At 40.6% G+C, this 9,669-nt stretch overlaps 1 pseudogene; it reads left to right on the plus strand.

The window, feature by feature from the left end:
• The first annotated feature begins 2,491 nt into the window (after nt 1–2,491).
• Nucleotides 2,492–9,319, plus strand: LOC147454539 (uncharacterized; annotated as a pseudogene).
• Nucleotides 9,320–9,669: the final 350 nt, after the last annotated feature.

Genomic DNA, 9,669 nt, shown 5'->3' on the forward strand with positions numbered 1-9,669 from the left:
AATCAAATTTAATAGATAAAGTCTTTTTGTGTTATTGCTTGTCTCCAAGTCTTGTGAATTCTCAAGAGCAAAGTGCTGTGGATTCTAGTTATGGTATGCAAAGTGCAATAAATTTTAATGAAAAGCAAAGTGCTAACAATTCTAAGGAGCAAAGTGCTCTCAATTCTAATTATATTTAGCAACGTGCAATTATTGTAAAACAAACATTAAAGGAATTACAAGATTCTCCATCCCATCATAACTCTAGTTTACTTTCTCCTTTTGCACGGCAAAAGATAACTCACTTACTCACGGACTATAATGATGTATTCTCAAGTGATTTACCGCCGGGTTTACTCCCTACCCACGTGATGTGCAACATGCCATAGATGTCCTACCGGGCACTAAACCAATGAGTAAACCACCTTATCGTATGAGTGCTAGTGAGGCTAAGGAGGTTGAGCGTCAGTTGACTAACTACCTCGCCCGTGGTTTCATTAGACCTAGCACTTTGCCTTGGGCATTGCCAATTCTATTGGTAAAAAAGAAAGATAGTACTATGCGCATGTGCACAGATTATCGCGGATTAAATGCCATAACCATCAAGAACAAGTATCCTTTTCCTTGAGTGGATGAGTTGTTTGATCAACTCCATGGGGAAAGATACTATACAAAGATAGATCTTCATTCAGGATACCATCGGGTGCGTATCCTTTTGAAAGATATCTCTAAGACTGCTTCAAATCTTCTTAGGTATGGCTGGATTTTATCGACAATATATACGTGATTATGCCAAAAATGCTGTTCCTATGACATATCAATCTAAAGGAAAAGGTAAGACCTTTTCTTGAGAAGAAGCCCAACAATGTAGTTTTGAACAGCTCAAGGTAGCTGTAGCCATTGCTCCCATCCTAGCAATCGTTGACCCACTTAAGCCGTTTGTGGTAGAGACTGATGCTAGTGATAAAGCAATTGGTGCAACACTTCTCTAGGAGGGAAGACCTATAGCCTTTGAAAGTAAAAAGTTGGATAGAGACCGAATTATTCTATCTATGAGAGGCTCTATGCCATAGTTCACGCTTTACAAAAGTGGCGACACTATTTATATGGTGCCGAGTTTGAAAGTGGTTTTTGATCATGAGAGTATAAAATGGTTTACTACTCAAACAGACTTGAAGGGTCTTAAAGCTAGATGGGTAGAGATCCTTCAAGATTATGATTGTTAGCTACAATATTTGCAAGGGGCGATATAATGTAGTAGCGGACGCACTAAGTCGGATGCCTCAGATTAATTCACTTGCTTTCATGAAAATAAAGAGTGAGTTTTTGGAGTCATTACGTGCCGAAGTGTGCACAAAATCAATCATATGCTAAAGTGTGGAGTGCAGTTTTAAGAAAGGATCCCTCAAACGCACATGTCTCTGCGCAACCATATCAACATGTTTCTACACGCACAGATAAAAACTCCAACACACGGAGTTCCACCCCTACTCAGGAAGAGCTTAAGCCATGGAAGAATTATTCCATTAATGATGGCTACTTACTCCAAAAGGGTAGAGTATGTGTGCCAAAGGACTTAGACACTAGGCGCCAAATATTGTTTGAGTGTCACAATAGTCCAAGTGCTGGTCATCTTGGCATTTGTTATGCCTTAGTTCGATGGCAATTTTATTGGCTTGGCTTACATCATGATGTTCAAGAGTACATACTAAATTGCCAACAATGCAAAGTTAATAAGGTAGAGCGCCTCAAGGTAGGTGACCTTTTACATCCTTTAGAGATTCCACAAGGTAAGTGGGAGAGTATCTCTATGGATTTTTTAGTGGGACTACCTAATATAAGTCATGGCCATGATGCCATATGGGTAATTGTAGACCGTCTAACAAAGATGGGTCGATTCATCCCATTAAGACTACGGTTAAGACACCAGAATTAGCATGGCTATTTATAGAGCATATATATAGACTCTATGGTCTTCTAGCTAGTATCATTAGTGATAGAGATTGAAAGTTTGATAGTCACTTCTGGAGAGTTGTGTTCCAAAAGCTGGAAACTACACTTAATCTTAGTACGATTGATCATCCAAAAACAGATGGTCAAGCCGAAAGGGTTAATCAAGTGCTAGAGGATATGGTAGGAGCGTACATTAGCAAGAAGAAAACCAATTGGAAAGACTTGCCTATATTGGAATTTGCTTATAATAGTTCAAAGCATGTGACTATCCCGTGACTGTATGGTTTAGTCCATTTATGCTTTTATATGGTTTTCAACCTAGATCACCCATTACGGTGGGGTTGGCTACGCAGAAGATACAATAAGCGAAGGATTTTCTCCAAGACCATTTTGATATGCTTAGAGTTTCTCAACAGAATGTTAAGCAAGCTCAAGATCGATATAAAAAGTACGTAGATGAGCATCGCCGTCTTACTACTATTCTCCACTTCAGTGAGATACTAAATAGTGTATGTGCGATTATTCACTTCACGGGCGAGGTCTTTGATTCAAACCCAGGATGGCCCAGTTTCACCAAAGGAAATCGGAAGAAGAGAATCGCAATGGCCAAATGGTGATGTGCGGTATCAGTCAACCATATACCCCCTTTTCAGAGCATTTAGAAAGTCTAAAGACAGGAAAAGTTGCTAAATTTTCACCACGTTATTGTGGACCGTTTATCGTTCTCAAACGTATAGGTCAAGTGGCATAAAGGTTAGCTCTTCCCGAGCACTCATGAGTTGATTCATGTTAGATGTTTACGAAAACAGCTAGGACAAAATGATAATGTCATCGACGCAAGTGTGCTAGTTGAACTTATCGAAGCACCAAGCATCCCTCATGAACCTGAAAATATTTTGTATTCTCATGAGCTTTGCACTAGACATCATGTTAGACGACAGGTGTTGGTAAAATGGCTAGATAGACCCGAAGAAGGTTCTACATGGGAGAATGTCTCCGCACTTGAGAAACATTTTCCTACATTTGTTTTCAAGGACAAAAATAATTCTCCAAGGGGGGGGGGATAATGTAAGGACACGGGTCCTACGGGCAAGGCCACCGGCACGGCCGGACAATGTGTATGCTAGGGGGAGGCTATACAATAGCATGGTTGGGTGGAGACTAGCACATGACATTAATCTCCTCCTTTCAATTATTGTCTCCGGCAATGATGCTAAATGTTGGAGATAGTCATAGCAAGTCTAATTATCAACATTCATTGCACGCATTATGCCATTGAACTTGACCTGTACATTAATCCCCACAAGCCAAGCAAGCCCAAATTTTGTTTTGTGCCTCATGGGAATTGATATCGCTACTATAAATGCCTCCTCCTCCTCTTCTATCATCCCATTAGTTTCATATGTTGATGAATGCTCTGATGCCATCCTAAAGGTAAAGGTTTGTTGCTAAGGGTAGTGATGATGGATGGCGATGAGTATGTGTTCATGCATGACCTAGAGAAAGCTTTTGGATTATGACACAATGAATGCTTGGCCATCCTTACCAAACATATAAAGTTCCCTCTAGACACTATGTAGGATCATCTACATGATATAGTGCCCCCAGGCAAAAGTTTCCTTGACATTGTTGTCTTGGCAAGTGAGGAGGTGGACACAACTCCATATTAGGATGTGCCATCTCCTCAGTTTCATGATGTGCAAGCCAAGATGGTTGCAGGTAAGAGGCCCATCCTCACTTCCCCTAGTTTTCCCACCACTACTATTGTCAATGAGTCCCACTCCACCATCGAGTTGCACACCGTGAAGGATGCTGAAGAGAAAGACCACAAAGAAGAGGATGTCATGGACATGGACAAGTGGGCGTCACGTACAAAAGAAAAAAGGAAAGCATTCGGTCCCACAATCAACATTGGCTCACTACGTGGGCCTTTTCCCAAGGGGTGATGTATTCTTTGTGTCCAATGCATTTTTCCCCGATGGTGCTTTTATGTTCTTGCACTGAAACGTATGCCCAAACTACTATGCCTTAACACAATTGCACCGTTTACACACATGGTTGTGCTTGTAAAGAAATCTTTTGCTACTTCTACCTTGTCAAGTGGGTTTTGTGGTCCTGTGATGGCTCACATTGGCATCCACAAAGGCTTGGATAGCACGGAACCATAGGAGAGTGCCCGTAACCTTAGGAGGTCATAGGTACCTTAGTCTAAGAAGCACAAGAGAAAGATAATTAAGAAAATCACCCCAAATTAGAACCTGTTGTGTAAATAGTTCAGCTAAATGAAAAGGAATATAGTCTCTTTGGCTTCAATGTCTCTATGGTGTCAATATTTAGTGTTGTGCATTTTTCAATCGCTCAATAATTAGTGAGTGATGACCAAAATAGGCCTTGAGAGCCTAGGCTACTTGCAGCCTTTTGTGCACCCTTTTGGCATAGCTTCTTGCAAGTAATTTAGGCAAATTATACCATTTGGATGCAAATTGTGCAAGTTACACAATTTTTTTGTGCATAATAGAGCCCACCTAGTTTAACCATTCCTTGCACAAGTAAGTGGACCATTTGATGGGTTTTAAACCTAAAGATATCGTATCCAATTTTCAAACACAATATCATATCGACCACACAAAGATTGAATAACATGAAGCTTGGTTGTATGTTAGTTATAAAAAATGGCATGGTTGATAACATGTAGATTACAAAATAAATCATAGCTTGGCTATATGTTAGTTATAAAAATGGTGATTCACATAGATCTCTAGTTTTTCTCATGTTGTAAACATCTTGCTAGCTACATATCATTCATTTGAATAGTGATTTTCTTTGCATGTATAGCACAAAGGTTAGTATCTTCAAACAAACCCACTAAGTATGCCTCTATGGCTTTTTGATGGCCTCTAGAGCCACATAAATCATCCTGAAGTCACATGGTAGCTATTCAAAATCTCCCTAACCACATGCAGAAAAGAGGCTTTTCAAATCAATAGCTTTGTACTCTTCTGGTAGTGGCTAATGCTTGGCTATACTAATGCACCTTGTCAGCCTGCCTTTTTGAGGGTATTGAACTATGTGCCTTCTTAGCCACTGCCTTCTTGTATTTGTGTTAGAACCTGCTCTTTTGCTTCCTAATTCCTCTTGCTTCCCCTAGCTCTTCTTGAATTGGTGCCATCTCATCTTCCATATTGCCTTCATCATCATCCTCTTTTGATGCACTAGAGGCCCGATTTGAAGTTCAGGGAGTTTTTTCTCACATGTAGTGTGGAAAATGGGAGGGATTACATCATTCTACCATGTCACTCAATCATCACTAAGCTCTAGTGAGGAAGGAGGTGGGTCATCACTTTCAATGGTAGAGGGGTTTGGTTCACTAGCCCTAGGGTGGCCTAGTGTGGGAAAGGCCACATGGAGGTTCTATTCATCTGCCCTCTATTGATTGCCTCATAATATTTACTTTGTTTTGTTGTGTTGGTGGTTGTTTGTTTGTTTAGGGTGGTTAATGTTTCCTCAACATGAGTGAAAATCTATGGTTGTTGCACCTATTCTTCATGTATTTGTGCTTGTTGCCCTGCTAGAGGATGCCTTGTAGGATACACAATACATGTTGTTTGCTTGGTACACCAACCATGACTACCTCTCTATTGAAACAAAAAGAATGTTTAAAAAAAGGGACCTTCTATAGCCTTTCAAATAGCATTTAAGTTAGGAGCACTTCACACACAAGACCCCTAAGTGTCCCCTATTTAAGGGCTATGTACACATTAAGCACCAACAACTTACTCACCTTTTTGCATAGCGGTTCTTAATTTTGGCCCAAGATTTTCCTACATGAATTAGTGTACTTTCCCATGCAACATGACACTCAAGTCCTTGTGATGCCCCCCATTCCGTAGAATTTACATCGTGATCAATGAATCAGTTTTATTTTGCTAAGGTTGAGTTTTTTGCACACTTGCATGAGAGAACTCAATGTGCAAATAAGTTCCTAAAGAACTAATTAAACATTTTGTAAAGATAGTTAGATTGAATTTTGCCACCACCATGTCCGATGTTTTTGACATATTTACCCCTTTCTTGAGTTTTGCCACCACCATGTCCGATGTTTTTGAAATATTTACCCCTTTCTTGATAGTGAGACTTCTCCATCCCTTGAGTGCTCCATATGTCTAGAGAGCCATATTCATGCATATAATAAGCACCATGAGAAAATAGTAGGTGATGCACACATTGGCCATTGTTAAGTCATTTGAGGAGAACAAAATTATTAGATTAAGACTACAAGACAAACCATGTAGTGATTAATGTTGCTTTCTCCCCATGCGCACACAACAGTAGATGTGAATTCACATCGTTGTCCTTATAATTCTTGGAATTTTTGTGCATGTCAAGACATAATGTGCATGAGCCTCTCAAAGGACACCCAAACAAGCTTTGATTTGCCCCTTCTACGTTGATGTTCAGGTCCATTGTGCATTTACACGATCCTTACATAGCTCTCATCATTTTTCTTTCTCATTTTTATTTCTATTCAAATTCTCATTGCAATGACTACTATTTGGGTATTGGAGCAACATGCATGCCTTTGCTCCACTCATAGAAACTTGCTGAGCAATTTCATGGTTGTCGCTTCTTTTTTTGTTGGCCACTATTGAGACATGCCTCCATCTATTTACTCTATTATAGAGGGGAGTATTCAGGTGTGACATGTGGCAATAAGTAAGGAAACTAAGGCCAAAACGCGACATCCTGAGCCAAAATTGACGGGGAAAGGAGTTGGATCGTCACTGCACATCGTGAGCCGCTTACAGGTGAGGAAGCGGGGATGAGAGAGAGAGAGAGAGAGAGAGAGAGAGAGAGAGAGAGAGAGAGAGAGAGAGAGAGAGAGAGAGAGAGAGAGAGAGAGAGAGAGAGAGAGAGAGAGAGAGAGAGAGAGAGAGAGAGAGAGAGAGAGATGCTACCATTGGTAGGGAGGAGAGTCAGATTGTCGCGAGCTGGAAATTAATGAGGGCTAGCCTAGGCATCATGAGCTGGTTACATGTGAGCAATATGGATTCCAACACACACTGCACAGCTGTGCAAGCACTCACTCTTCAGGCTATGGTGGCCATACCCAACAGAAGGAGTCCGCACAGAGTATTAGCAAATCATTTTTCACGCTCTTGAACGCGACATCCTGAGCCAAAATTGAAGGGGAAGGGAGTTGGATCGTCACTGCAATCGTGAGCTGCTTACAGGTGAGCAAGCGGGGAGAGAGAGAGAGAGAGAGAGAGAGAGAGAGAGAGAGAGAGAGAGAGAGAGAGAGAGAGAGAGAGAGAGAGAGAGAGAGAGAGAGAGAGAGAGAGAGAGAGACATGCACTCTTTAAGACATATTTAGGAATTTTGGGAATTATTCAAGTCCCAATTTTTATAATATTTCTGAAAAATTTAGTATTTTTGTGTAGTTTCAACTATCATCTATTTGTAGGTACACTAAATTTAATTCCTTTTTTGTTTAGATAGTCCCTATATTTTGACATACCTTACCTATTTGAATGGGCCCATCACTTAATAAAATTCTCTAGATGATGTAGTGTACTCTGTTCTAGTCATAACATAATAAGGACTTTAGGGTGCTTGGAGGTCAGTTAGAAGGAGCTCGATGCTTGTTAATGAGTTCAATTTAGGGCAATAATAGGTCTTTTGGAAGGAGTTTGATGTTTGTTACATATTAAAAAGACTCCTCTTTAAATAAGTTGTTTGGACTCCTCTTTAAATAAGTTGTTCGGATACTAAGCTGAAATTTGTTAAAATTAGGGCTTTTTGGTTTTTAAAAAACATATATTTGATTTTAATTAATCGTGAAAAAATGAATTTATGAATAGAAACCTGTTTCCCTAGCATGAAAATATTAGATATGACAAGAGAACCAAGCCTCTATCATGGCATGTACAAAAAGATGTGGAGGCTTGAACTTAAGTCCGAACCTCCACACTTGGTTCGAACTTAAGTCTGAGCCTCTACCCTACTCAGTATAAAACTCGTACAAAATTGGAAGAGGGTAAACCCCTACTAGGTAGGAGAACGTGTGGAGGCTCGAACTGAGTTCGAGCCTCTACCCTTGGTAGACACAAATTAGAGGGAAATATGAAATAGATGAGAGAGAGAGAGAGAGAGAGAGAGAGAGAGAGAGAGAGAGAGAGAGAGAGAGAGAGAGAGAGAGAGAGAGAGAGAGAGAGAGTCATAACATAATAAGGACTTTAGGGCGTTTAGAGTCAATTAGAAGGAGCTCGATGTTTGTTAATGACTTCAATTTAGGGCACAAAGAGGAATTTTGGAAGGAGTTTGATGTTTGTTACTTATAAAAAAGACTCCTTTTTAAATAAATTTTGTGCATACAAAATTGCAAATTTGTTAAAATTAGTGGGCCTTTGGTGGAGAAAACCATCTATTTGATTCTAATTAATTGTGAAAATATGAATTTATACATAGAATTAAGATCCCTAGCATGGAAATTTTAGATATGACAAGCACTTTTTAAAGAACCAAGCCTCTATCATGGCATGTACAAAAAGGTGTGCAGGCTCGAACTTAAGTTCGAACGTCCACACTTGGCTCGAACTTAAGTCTAAGCTTCTATCCTACCAGATACAAAACTTGTACAAAATTGGAAGAGGGTAAACCCCTACTAGGTGGAAAAATGTGTGGAGGCTCGAACTTGAGTTCGAGCATCTACGCTTGGTAGACACAAATTAGAGGGAAATGTGAAATAGATGAGGATGAGAGAGAGAGAGAGAGAGAGAGAGAGAGAGAGAGAGAGAGAGAGAGAGAGAGAGAGAGAGAGAGAGAGAGAGAGAGAGAGAGAGAGAGAGAGAGAGAGAGAGAGAGAGAGAGAGGCCAACCTAATTGTGTCAACCTTGCAAGGGTGCATGTGATGCTAGATCAGTGCTAGGCTCAAGCACTTGAAGGAGCTATGACATTGAGTGCATGAGGTTTGCATTGCAAACAAGTTCTATTCCCAGGATCATGTGCGCAAGGTACTAGCTTCTCTTGGCTGCCCGCAACAAGCTTGAAGAAGACGAGGATAGAAAGGGCTGCCTGTCTATGAAATCATAAATTGATCCTGCTACATTCTGTAATGTGGACCTGCGCGTGGGGCTTATATCAGGTGCAAAACCAGATCTCGACCCTGACATGAGTGCAAAGTGAGGAAAACCTACCGACAGCCGACGACACCTGGAATTGGCTGTTGATATTGGATGTGAGAGAAGAACTGTGGTCTTAGAATGCAAGTATGTCATGGATGTTGACGATGCAGTAGGGAAGAAAGTGTGTGAGCTTCAAAGTTATATTACCTGGGCTTGGCCGCCTCCCACCAGGCTCTCAAGTAGCGGAAGCTGCATTTCCAAAGTAACTTCAGCAGGATGGTGTAAGCAGAACCTTCATTCTTGTTGCAGTCTAGCTATAAGAACAAAGTTGATAGATCCCTATGGTTTCTAGGTTGAGATGAGCTTGCCATGAAGTGGCCAGATATTAGCTTGAATGGCTACTTGGCTACTGGAATGCAAATGCATAATCTCATGCTGATCGATTGGACAATTAATAGCTAGAGAATCTCTGGAAGCACATTCAAAGAAAAATTTAGCTTGCAGCAGACATGATAACGGATTGTTCTGCTACCGGAATCCAGCATTACAGCTTGAGGGTTGTGAGAAACAAGCTACTACTTACGTAGTAGGGGCTTGCTGCGACTCGGTTTTGCGC

Source organism: Adiantum capillus-veneris, chromosome 7 (assembly GCF_014529385.1).
Source record: "Adiantum capillus-veneris isolate H3 chromosome 7, ASM1452938v2, whole genome shotgun sequence".
Classification (NCBI taxonomy): domain Eukaryota; kingdom Viridiplantae; phylum Streptophyta; class Polypodiopsida; order Polypodiales; family Pteridaceae; genus Adiantum; species Adiantum capillus-veneris.